This window comes from Pongo pygmaeus, chromosome 19 (genome assembly GCF_028885625.2).
Source record: "Pongo pygmaeus isolate AG05252 chromosome 19, NHGRI_mPonPyg2-v2.0_pri, whole genome shotgun sequence".
Taxonomy (NCBI): domain Eukaryota; kingdom Metazoa; phylum Chordata; class Mammalia; order Primates; family Hominidae; genus Pongo; species Pongo pygmaeus.
Window position 1 is genome coordinate 82,747,529 of NC_072392.2, and position 12,279 is coordinate 82,759,807.

General features: G+C 44.0%; 1 protein-coding gene across 1 annotated transcript in view; it reads left to right on the top strand.

The window, feature by feature from the left end:
- MILR1 (mast cell immunoglobulin like receptor 1) overlaps positions 1 to 8,620 on the top strand; it is a 30,127-nt gene extending 21,507 nt beyond the window's left edge. The window contains exon 10 of the mRNA XM_054459251.2: positions 5,880 to 8,620. The gene's annotated coding sequence lies outside the window, so the exon portion shown is untranslated. The remainder of the gene's footprint in view (positions 1 to 5,879) is intronic.
- Positions 8,621 to 12,279: the final 3,659 nt, after the last annotated feature.

Sequence of the window (12,279 nt, forward strand, 5' to 3'; positions counted from 1 at the left end):
CTGTTGCCCAGGCTGGAGTGCAGTGGCAGGATTTCGGTTCACTGCAACCTCTGCCTCCTGGGTTCAAGCGATTCTTGTGCCTCAGCCTCCCAAGTAGCTGGGATTACAGGCACCCACCACCATGCCCAGCTAATTTTTGTATTTTTAGTAAAGATGAGGTTTCACCATGTTGGCCAGGCGGGTCTCAAACTCCTGACCTCAGGTGATTGGCCTGCCTTGGCCTCCCAAAGTGCTGGGATTACAGGCATGAGCTATTGCGCCCGGCAATATGAATGAATGTTTTTAATACCATTGAATTACACACCTAAAATTGGTTAAAATGGTAAAAAATTTTATGTTATGTATAACTTACCACAATAATTTAAAAAATATTGTGAAGCACCTGCCTCATGTGAGGTCTTCTAATAAGAGGGGCTGTTCTCCTTCTCAAGAGAGCTTGCGGGCATTGGGAGTTTCATATTCTCAAATGTCCACATCCCAAGGCCTACCCCACCCCTGTCAGTGTCAGAAGTTAGCAGAGCAGAACTGCTAGATGTGCTCATTCCATCTCCTCCATGGTTGCCCCACCCTTTCGATCAGATCCTGGAATTGGCTTTCAGCACAGCCTTCTGGCTGGCTGTGATAAATGAGAGTGGCTTAAACCCTGTCCTCAGGGTTTCACAGCTTGCCCTGAACCCGTAGCCTCTCATTTCCTCCTTGCAAAGCTTTTTTTTTATTTATTTATTTTTTATTTTTATTATTTTTTCTTTTTTAAATTATTATTATTATACTTTAGGTTTTATGGTACATGTGCGCAATGTGCAGGTAAGTTACATATGTATACATGTGCCATGCTGGTGCGCTGCACCCACTAACTCGTCATCTAGCATTAGGTGTATCTCCCAATGCTATCCCTCCCCACTCCCCCCACCCCACAACAGTCCCCGAAGTGTGATGTTCCCCTTCCTGTGTCCATGTGTTCTCATTGTTCAATTCCCACCTATGAGTGAGAATATGCGGTGTTTGGTTTTTTGTTCTTGCGATAGTTTACTGAGAATGATGATTTCCAATTTCATCCATGTCCCTACAAAGGACATGAACTCATCATTTTTTATGGCTGCATAGTATTCCATGGTGTATATGTGCCACATTTTCTTAATCCAGTCTATCATTGTTGGACATTTGGGTTGGTTCCAAGTCTTTGCTATTGTGAATAATGCTGCAGTAAACATACGTGTGCATGTGTCTTTATAGCAGCATGATTTATAGTCCTTTGGGTATATACCCAGTAATGGGATGGCTGGGTCGAATGGAATTTCTAGTTCTAGATCCCTGAGGAATCGCCACACTGACTTCCACAGTGGTTGAACTAGTTTACAGTCCCACCAACAGTGTAAAAGTGTTCCTATTTCTCCACATCCTCTCCAGCGCCTGTTGTTTCCTCACTTTTTCTTGCAAAGCTTCTAAGGCAGCTAAGAGAAGCCAATTAACTTCACAATCCACATAATTAGCATTGCCCCAAACCTTTCAAGTGCTGGAATGCTGGCGTCCACTAGTGCCTCATTTCTTTCTAAACCTCATTCCACATGGCAAGGGAAGGTCTTAGGAATTATGGAGCTGTGGCGTGCTAAGGGTTCTCACTGCCTACCTATCACCAGCAAGGGAGTCCTTGTTGCCATCCATCCCTAGGGGGTAATTTTGTTCCCTGAGGCTGCTTTCTAGGGCCTTCTGGTCCCTTGTTTTATCCTGGACTAGACCTGAAAGCAGAGCCTGAAATAAGGCCTTCTATGCAAATCATTTATGTAGGAGGTGGCCCTAGGAAGCAGGCCCAATGCGCCACGGGAAAAACCAGTACCAGGGTGTTTTGCTGAGTTGAGCACTGTGGTGGGCAGCTGGACGTGAGCCCACTGGAATCTTCTGAAGAGCCCAAGAGCCTCTTCTCAGTATTGTCCACTTGAGGATTGATAATGAGAGGCATTTATCCATTGGTGTCCAACCCTCACTGGTTGAGGATCACCCCAGGAAGCGACACCTCCCCCACTTCTAGACTAGCATGTGGGTATTCCAAGCAGGCTTACCTCAGTGTCTCACCCCAGGCACTGCAAACACCCCAGGACAGAAAGTGAACATGTGTATTGTGCAATTGAAGCAAGACACTATCAGTGCAAAATGAGTAGACCCTCAGATGCTGCTGGGTCAGAGGGAAGGCCCAGGGATATGACACAGGACACAGAGGTGGCAGATACACCACCTCCCAACATTTCCTCTATCACAACAACTACAACAATGGCAACAACAGGGGTGGGTGTGGTGGCTCACACCTATAATCCCAATACCCTGGGAGGCCAAGGCAGAAGGATTGCTTGAGCCCAGGAGTTCAAGACTAGCCTGGGCAACTTGGCAAAACCCTGTCTCTACAAACAATACAAAAATTAGCCAGGCGTCACTGCCACTAAAATTAGCATGTCTGTAGGCCCAGCTACTCAGGAGTCTGAGGTGGGAGGACTGCTTGAGCCTGGGAGGTCGAGGCTGCAGTGAACCGTGACTGTACCACTGCACTCCAGCCTAGGCAAGAGAGTGAGGCCCTGTCTCAATAGATAAATAAATACATTAATTAATTAATTAAAAATGACAACAATAATATCTGATATGTATTGAGCTTATAGCATGTTCCAGGTACTGTTATTAAGTGCTTTGTGTACCTGTCCGCATATAGTCCCACAATACCTCTTTGGGGCAGGTACTCTTTTTTTTTTTTTTTGAGATGGAGTTTCACTCTTGTTCCCCAGGCTGGAGTGAAATGGCGCGATCTCAGCTCACTGCAACCTCTGCCTCCTGAGTTCAAGTGATTCTCCTGCCTCAGCCTCCTGAGTAGCTGGGATTACAGGCACATGCCACCACACCTGGCTAATTTTGTATTTTTAGTAGAGACGGAGTTTCACCATGCTGGCCAGGCTGATCTCGAACTCCTGACCTCAGGAGATCCACCCGCCTTGGCCTCCCAAAGTGCTGGGATTACAGGTGTGAGCCACTGCGCCTGGCCTGGCCTGGGGCAGGTACTGTTATTTCCCTCTTTTCATACAAAAAGAAACTGATGCACAAGGTCATTCAGCTAACACCTGTTGGAAACAGGAAAGGGACTCAGATCTGAGTGACAGCAGAGCCCACACTTCTTTTCCTCTTTTTTTTTTTTGTGAGACGGGGGCTCACTCCCTTGCCCAGGCTGGAGTGCAGTGATGGGATCACAGCTCATTGCAGCCTTGACTTTCCAGGCTCAAGCAATTCTCCCACCTCAGCCTCCTGAGTAACTGGGACCACAGATGCACGCCACTATGCCTGGTTAATTTTTGTATTTTTGTAGAGACAGGGTTATGCCATGTTGGCCAGGCTGGGCTCAAGCAATCCTCCCACCTCAGCCTGAAGCCCAGGCTTAAGCTACTGGGCTCAAGTAATCCTCCCATCTCAGCCTCCCAAAGTGTTGGGATTACAGGTATGAGTCACCATGCCGGGCTAAGCCCACACTTCCAACCACTACCTTGTTAACATTGCAGATGGACACCTGGATATTCAGGGCTTATCTGATCAGAAAAGTCATCAGATCAGAATTATCAAGATCAGCAAGGATGCAGGGACCTGGGGCCCACACATGCTCACTGAAGATGCCCCTTTGTCAAGGGGCAAAGCCAATGGGAGGAAAGTGGGAGAGAGATCAGCCAAACAGGCAGAAGGAAGCACCGTCATGAGTTGCTTAATGACAGAGATAGGGTCTGATAAATGCGTGTCATTAGGCAATTTCACTGTGTGCACATCAGTGTATTTACACAAACCTAGTTGATGGTAACCTATTGCTTCTAGTCTACACACCTGAAAGCACGTTACTGTACTGAATACTGGAGGCAATTGCAGCACGATGATATTTTTGTATCTAAACATAGAAAAGGTGCAGTAAAAATATGGTATTATTTTAGGGGCCACTGTCACATACCTGGTTTGTGGTTGACTGAAACGTTGCTATGCAGTGCGTGACTGCCTCTGAAAAATGCATGCAGAGGAGGAATGGGCATTTGGGCAATGGTTATGGACAAGGAGGTAGATTATGTGGGTGTTCAGGCCTGTAGGCAGGATTCATGATTGTGTGAGGCCAGGGGACGTCCAGGCAGGCACAAGAACATATGTTGGCACATACAGGCCCTGGCCAGGTGGTAGAATCTTTTTTTTTTTTTTTTTTTTTTTTTTTTGAGACAGAGTCTCTCTCTGTCGCCCAGGCTGGAGAGTGCAGTGGCGTGATCTTGACTCACTGAAACCTCTGCCTCCCAGGTTCAAGCGATTCCCCTGCCTCAGCCTCTCGAATAGCTGGTATTACAGGCATGCACCACCACACCTGGCTAATTTTTGTATTTTTTGATAGAGATGGGGTTTCACCATGTTGGCCAGACTGGTCTCGAAATCTTGAGCTCAAGTGATCCACCCACCTTGGCCTCCCAAAGTGCTGGGATTACAGGTGTGAGCCACCGCACCCGGCCAGGTGGCAGAATCTTGACTCCGAGAGAGTTCTGACAAAAGAAATAAAATATCATCGCCTTGAAATAATATTTAGCATTTTAAAGGTAAGCTTTCTCCATTCACACTTTTGACACCAAATGTGTGGGTTTTTTCCACACCAGAAATCAATTCTCCAACTCTCTGGACACCAATAATTCAATCCTGACATTAACTATCAGGAGTTACTATCAGACCCCATAGGTTAACGGCTCAGTCCTACAAGACTGACCCCCAACTCAGATGCCAATCACAAGTCGAGGCCTCACATACTTCTGACCTACCACCCCCTCCTTGGGCTGGATAACTTGCTCAAATGGCTTGCAGAACTCAGGAAACCAGTTTCATTACTACTACTGGTTTATTATAAAAATGTAAAGACCAGGTGTGATGGCTCACGTCTATAATCCCAGCACTTTGGAAGTCCGAGGCAGGTGGATCACTTGAGTTCATGAGTTTGAGACCAGCCTGGGCAACACGGTGAAACCCTGTCTCTATTAAAAATACAAAAATTAGCCAGGCATGATGGTGCACACCTATGGTCCCAGCTACTCGGGAGGCTAAGATGAGAGGATCACTGGAGCCCAGGAAGTCGAGGCTACAGTGAGTCGTGATCCCGCCACTGCACTCGGGCCTGGGTGACAGTGAGACCCTGTCTCAAAAAAACAAACAAAAAGGCATAAAGGATGCAGATGAGGAGGTGCACAGGGCGAAGTCCAGAAGGGTCTCAAGCACAGGCGCTTCTGTTCCCGTGGCATGGGGAGTGCCACCCTTGGGGCATGCGGATGCATTCACCAGCCCGAAAGCTCTCCCAGCCCTGTGGTTTAGGGGATTGGGGGGTTTCACCATGTTGGCCAGGCTGGTCTCGAACTCCTATCCTTAGATGATCCACCTGCTTCAGCCTCCTAAAGTGCTGGGATTACAGGCCTGAGTCACTGCACCTGGTTGACTGTTTCTTTACTTTGTGGCCCAACAATATATTCCAGGTTCATCTTGTCCTTGTCTTGACCCAGCTCTGGAGTCAGCTGTATTTCCAGGAGCTCTACTTCCTTTAAGAAGAGCTCTGTATTTAGAAACTGGGGCCTGAGTGCGATCTTGGCTCACTGCAACCTCTGCCTTCCGGGTTCAAGCAAATCTTCCACTTCAGCCTCCCAAGAGTAGCTGGGACTACAGGCACACACCACAACGCCCAACTAAATTTTGTATTTTTTGCTAGAGACGGGGTTTCACCATGTTGGCTAGGCTGCTCTTGAACTTGTAAATTGTATTTTGATTTTATATTGTTGTTATGTAGAAATAATCTTTTTGGTTGATTCTGTGTCCTGCATCCTTGCTAAATTCAATTTTAATACTATCTGTAGATTTTCTTACAGTCTGGAGACCAGAAAACTACTGTTGTGACTGTTGTGTTGTTGCCTCTGCCACAGCTGCCTCACACCCAGAAACAAGCCCACAGTGGAGGAGGAGAGCTTTGCCACTGCAGACATTTGCTTCTCAGCCACAACATTTTGCTTTCCAAACCCCAGCCTGGGCACCTCATTGGTGGAAGATACTCACATCCCTGATCCCAGGAATACAGTGACTATAATTTTTTAGGTTTCTGACCCCACCAAATAGGAGGATGGTTAAGATGTGGCATGAAACAGCCCATTAAAATATCTACCACACTAGCCAAAATATCAATCAAGAGTGAGGGTAATACACATTTTAAAGCAAAGACTGAGAAGGTTATCCAATCACACATTCTCACTGAAAGAACTACTAAGAACTAAATGATGTACTTTATGAAGAAGGAAACTGAATACAGAAAAAGTGTGTAGGATTCAAGAAGCATATGAGGAAACATAAATGAGAGAGTTGCATAAGGTTCAGAAACATTATAAATTTATCATTATTTTAAAAATGTGGGCCGGGCATGGTGGCTGATGCCTGTAATCCCAACACTTTGGGAGGCCGAGGCTGATGGATCACTTGAGCACAGGAGATCAAGACCACCCTGGGCAACATGATGAAACCCCGTCTCTACTAAAAAATAAAAACATTGGCTAGGTGTGGTGGTGCATGCCTGTAGTCCTAGCTACGCAGGAGGCTGAGGTGTGAGGATCACTTGAGCCTAGGAAGCAGAGGCTGCAGTGAGCCGAGATTGCACCACTGCACTCCAGCCTGGGTGACAGAGCAAGACCCTGTGTCAAAAAAAAAAAAAAAAGGCATGGTATTTGTATATGATTGAACAAGCAGAACAATGGAACCTGGGAGGTCAAGCATTTTAAAGGTAAGCAGCAAGTCCGGATGTAGTTCTAAATATATATAGTAACTTAGTATAGGATAAATACGGCATCTTAAATCAATGGGAAAAAGATGGATTATTCAACATATTGTAAAAACTTGAGAATCACATTAAAAAAGTTGGACCCCTACCTCATTCTTTACAACAAAATTAATTCTGATAGATGCAGTCACAGAAGTGCTAGAAGAATATGTGGGGGATTTAAAAATAATCTTGAAGTGGGGAGGACTTTTATAGGTATGACTCACAATCCAGAAGACATAAAGGATTGTTAAATTTAATTAGATAAATCATTTAGTTAGATGAAACATTTTAAAATTACATTTAGAAATCATAAACTAAATCTAAAGAATAACTAGGGGCTGGGCGCAGTGGCTCACGTCTGTAATCCCATGGGGCAGGTGGAGCACCTGAGGTCAGGAGTTTGAGACCAGCCTGGCCAACACGGTGAAACCCCGTCTCTACTAAAAACACAAAAATTAGCTGGTGTGGTGGCACATACCTGTAGTCCCTGCTACTGGGGAGGCTGAGGCACGAGAATTGCTTGAACCTGGGAGGTGGAGGTTGCAGTGAGCCAAGATCGCGCCACTGCATTCCAGCCTGGGCGACAGAGCAAGACTCCATCTCAAAAAAAAAAAAAAAGAATAACTAGGGAGAAAACACCATGATGTGTTGCATAATAACATTTCAGTCATTCATGGACCAAATATAAGACAGGGGTCCCATAAAACTATAATACCATGTTTTTACTGTACCTTTTCTATGTTTAGACACATTTAGATACACAAATACTTACCATTGTGCTACAATTGCCTAGTGTTCAGTAGCATGCTGTACAGGTTTATCTCTAGGAAGAATAGACTATCCCACACACCCTAGGCGTGTAGCAGGCTATGCCATCTAGGTTTGTGCGAGTACACTCTATGCTGTTGAAACAGTGACTTCCACTGTTAAGCGATGCATGACTGTAGTTTGAGCCCAGGTCTCAGATATTGTATGAAGTTTCATAATATTATGAGCTTTTACAAATCATTAAGAGAAAGACCAATAATCCAGTAGAAAACTGGGAAAAGGTGGCATCTGCAGGGTAACACCAGGGCAGCACAGAAATCTTGCTGGGATGAGGAGCTGCAAACATGTGTGGTCGACTTTTTGGCCTTCTGCCTCTTCTACTCTCAGGGATGGGGGATTACGACCTAAAGAAGTTGTCTTTTCTCAGTGTTACTTCTCCCTAAGGATTTAAAGGGGAGACTTGGCCAAAGGAATGATCAACAGTGGATTTGAGATGCCTGGAGCTTATTTCCTTCTTTCTCCTTAACTGTCCTGGAAGGAAATGGACTAGTGCCTTACCTCTGACTCTTCCGCAGCACACACCCACCACCAGAGACAGTAACTGAGATCTGCAGTAGCACAGAAATTTACAGGTTAGAAAAATTAGACACCTAAGGATTTCATGACTCCAGACCTGTTTCCTTAGCATGATACCACACCAGTAGGAGAAATACAACTTAAAAAATTTCTTTGTAAATAAATTCTATAAAATTTTGGGTAAAAATTTATCATAAAAAAATTATTAAAAGCAATTGGGTTGGAAGGAAGTTCTGTCAAAATACAATCCAGGTGTGCAGTTCTCTGATAAATTTGGCAGTGGTTACTACTGAGGCAGTCTTTCAAAAAAAAGCATAAGAGGACTTTAAGGGGTGATGAAAATTTTCTACATTGCCTTTGTGAAGATGGTTACACATTTGTCAATACTCATCAATTTGTACATTTAAAAGAGGTAAATTTATTGTATGTAAATTGTATCTTAATAAAACTGATTAAAACAGACATACAAACCCCAGACCCTCTGCAGTCCTGAATTTGAATGGAAAATATTGGTGTGAACTCATAATTTATTTTTTGTTATTATTATTATTATTTTGGAGATGGAGTCTCACCCTGTTGCCCAGGCTGGAGTGCAGTGGCACGATCTCGGCTCACTGCAACCTCTGCCTCCCAGCTCCAAGCAATTCTCCTGCTTCAACCTCCCAAGTAGCTGGGATTACAGGCACCTGCCACCATGCCCAGCTAATTTTTGTATTTGTAGAAGAAATGGGGTTTCACCGTGTTGGCCAGGCTGATCTCGAATTCTTGACCTCAAATGATCCACTCGCCTCGGTCTCCCAAAGTGCTGGGATTACAGGCGTGAGCCACTGTGCCTGGCCTTATTTTTTATTTTTTTTGAGACAGGGTCTTGCTCTGTTGCCCAGGCAGGAGTACAGTGGTGTGATCCAGGCTCCCTGCAGCTTCGACCCCCCAGGCTCAAGCCGTCCACCCCGATCAGCTCCCCAAGTAGCTGGGACTATAGGCCTGAGCCACTATGCCTGGCTAATTTTCAAAGCTTTTTGTTTTAGAGATGTGGTCTATGTTGCCTAGGCTGGTCTCAAACTCCAGGGCTCAAGTGATCCTCCGGCCTCAGCCTCCAGGGCTCAAGTGATCCTCCGGCCTCAGCCTCCCAAAGTATTGGGATTACAGGTATGAGCCACCACATCTGACCAATTTTTTTTTTTCAGGGAGGAAATACACACTCTCCTATATTTGCTAGCTCTTAATACTGGAAAGGCCTAGCAACAAAGACTGCCTTCTATCAATGAGCATTCCTAGTATCCAAAGTATGCTGTCCACTTTTTTTCCAATAAAAAAAAAACCCCAGAGCTCCTTGGAATAACATGGAAATATACAATCTCTACAGTAGTTATTAGATAGCAAGGAAATTATCAAAGACTAGTAAGGTGTGTCAAAAAGACTTGAGGCTGGCCAGGCACAGTGGCTCACACTTGTAATTCCAACACTTTGGGAGGCTGAGGCGGGCGGATCACCTGAGGTCAGGAGTTCGAGACCAGCCTGGCCAATATGGTGAAACTTTACTAAAAATACAAAAAATTAACCAGGTGTGGTAGCAGGCGCCTGTAATCCCAGCTACTCAAGAGGCTGAGGCAGGGAGGCTTGAACCCGGGAGGCAGAGGCTGCAGTAGGCCAAGATCGCGCCACTGCACTCCAGACTGTGTGACAGAGCAAGACTGTCTCAAGAAAAAAAAAAAAAAAAAAAGACTTGAGGCCAACTTGAAGAGGTTCCCATTGGCCAAAGATGGGACAATTTGAGCATCAAAAGGAATAATAACTTTAAATAATCCAGCATTTATCCTACCTTTCCCATACCTCTAAGTAAGCAAATACTCGGTGAGAAGCTTTTCTTCATAGAAGTACTCTAGCAAATGGCCAGGTGCAGTGGCTCATGCCTGTAATCCCAGCACTTTGGGAGGCCGAGGCGGGCGGATCACCTGAGGTCGGGAGTTCGAGACCAGCCTGACCAACATGGAGAAACCCCATCTCTACTAAAAATACAAACAAAATTAGCAGGGCATGGTGGCACATGCCTGTAATCCCAGCTACTCGGAAAGGCTGAGGTAGGAGAATCACTTGAACCTGGGAGGCAGAGGTTGCGGTGAGCTGAGATTGCACCATTGTACTCCAGCCTGGGCAACAAGAGCGAAACTCCATCTCAAAAAAAAAACCCCAAAAAAAAAAACCCAAAAAAAAGTACTCTAGCAAACAAAGAAGGAAGATAGAATATCACCATTTTGCAAGCTTTAAAGCTTTAATGAACCCACCACTTGAGGTATTAATCAATGGTTGCTGGCAACCCCAAAAAAGAAACAACCAGACACTACTACCACTTCCTTTTTTTTTTTTTTTGAGACAGCGTCTCACTGTGTCACCCAGGCTGGAGTACAATGGCGTGATCTCGGCTCACTGCAACCTCTGCCTCCTGGGTTCAAGCGATTCTCCTGCTTCAGCCTCCCAAGTAGCTGGGATTACAGGCGCCCGCCACCACGCCCAGTTAATTTTTTGTATTTTTAGTAGTTTCACCATGTTGGCCAGGCTGGTCTCGAACTCCTGACCTCAGGTAATCCACCTGCCTCGGCCTCCCAAAGGGTTGGGATTACAAGTGTCAGCCACTGGCCAACTCAGTGCTATTCTTATTTCATCTCCTACCACTTAAAAAAGTTTTTTTTTAAAGAGAATTATAAAGCAAGTCTCAGATACCATAAACATATGTATCTGTCAGACAAGGATTTTTTTAAAAAGAAAAATATAAACATACTACCACTATCATACCTGAGAAAATTGTAAGTAATTCCTTGATATCATGTAGTATTATTTTTTTAATGTGATAATAGTGTGGTTATTAACAAAAGATCCTTAAATATTTCCAGATTAAATGGTATCTGCTATCTGCCTTGAAATAATATTCAAGGAGGCCAGGCGAGTTGGTTCATGCCTGTAATCCCCATATTTTGGGAGGCTGAGACAGGAGGATCACTTGAGCCTAGAAGTTTGAGACCAGCCTGGGCCACATAGTGAGACCCTGTCTCTTAATTAATAAATAAATGTAAATAAATAAATTACTGATATAATATGGAAGGGTGGTATTAGTGGATGAGGTGGGACTGGCCAAAGGTTGATTGTTGTTGGTGCTAGACGATCAGTACATAGGATTAGTACAATTATATGTCTGCTTTTAAAATTCTCCATAACAAAAAAAGCATAAAATAACCAAAACAAGCCTGGGTGCAGTGGCTCAAAATTGGTTATCCCACCACTTCAGGAGGTCAAAAAGCAGGAGGACTACTTGAGGCTCGGAGTGAAAGACCAGCTTAGCCAACATAGTGAGACCCTGTCTCTACAAAAAAAATTAAAATTAAAATAAAAAAAAAAGAAAAACCTACCAAGTAAAATCAATTAAGATAAGTTAGCCAAACTTTTGAAATATTTTACAGGAACTATCAGTTGGAATTTTTGTCAAGTTGGTAACAATGGGATATTTTACATAATCATATCAACACATAAAAGTTAAAAGATTTCTTATAAACATAGATATTAGACAGGAAACAAACTGCAATAGATGACATCTAACATATATTTTAGTTGCTTTTCAAAAATCCATAAATACTCTAAGTTTTAAAAGTTTAGTTTTAGGTTAATTTTTGATATCTGACAGTATAAATGTGGCAGATTCCATAAAGACTTTTTCCTTCCTGGTAACAAAGCCCATTTCTGAGAGAGTAAGATACTATTGCAGCCTCAAGGCATAAATTGCGTTTGATCTAAATCAGATCATTTTCATTCCCTTGCATAGTGATTTAGTTTTGACCAAAGAGATGTAAAGACATCTTCCGACTGGGATGTCTGGAAAAGTTTTTACTTTCCTAATTTAAAAGGGAAGAGTCTTGGCTGACTAGCTCTTGTCTCTTCAACTTTTCTCCTAACTAGAATGATAATTAGGCTGGAAATACAGCAGTCACCTATGATCCTGAAGCAACAATTATAAAGATAAACACCAGTGTACTAAACATGGCAGAACAGAAGGGAAGTGCCTGGGTCCCTAACTATAGAAACAGTAATACTAGCTTTGGACAGTCTACCCTCTA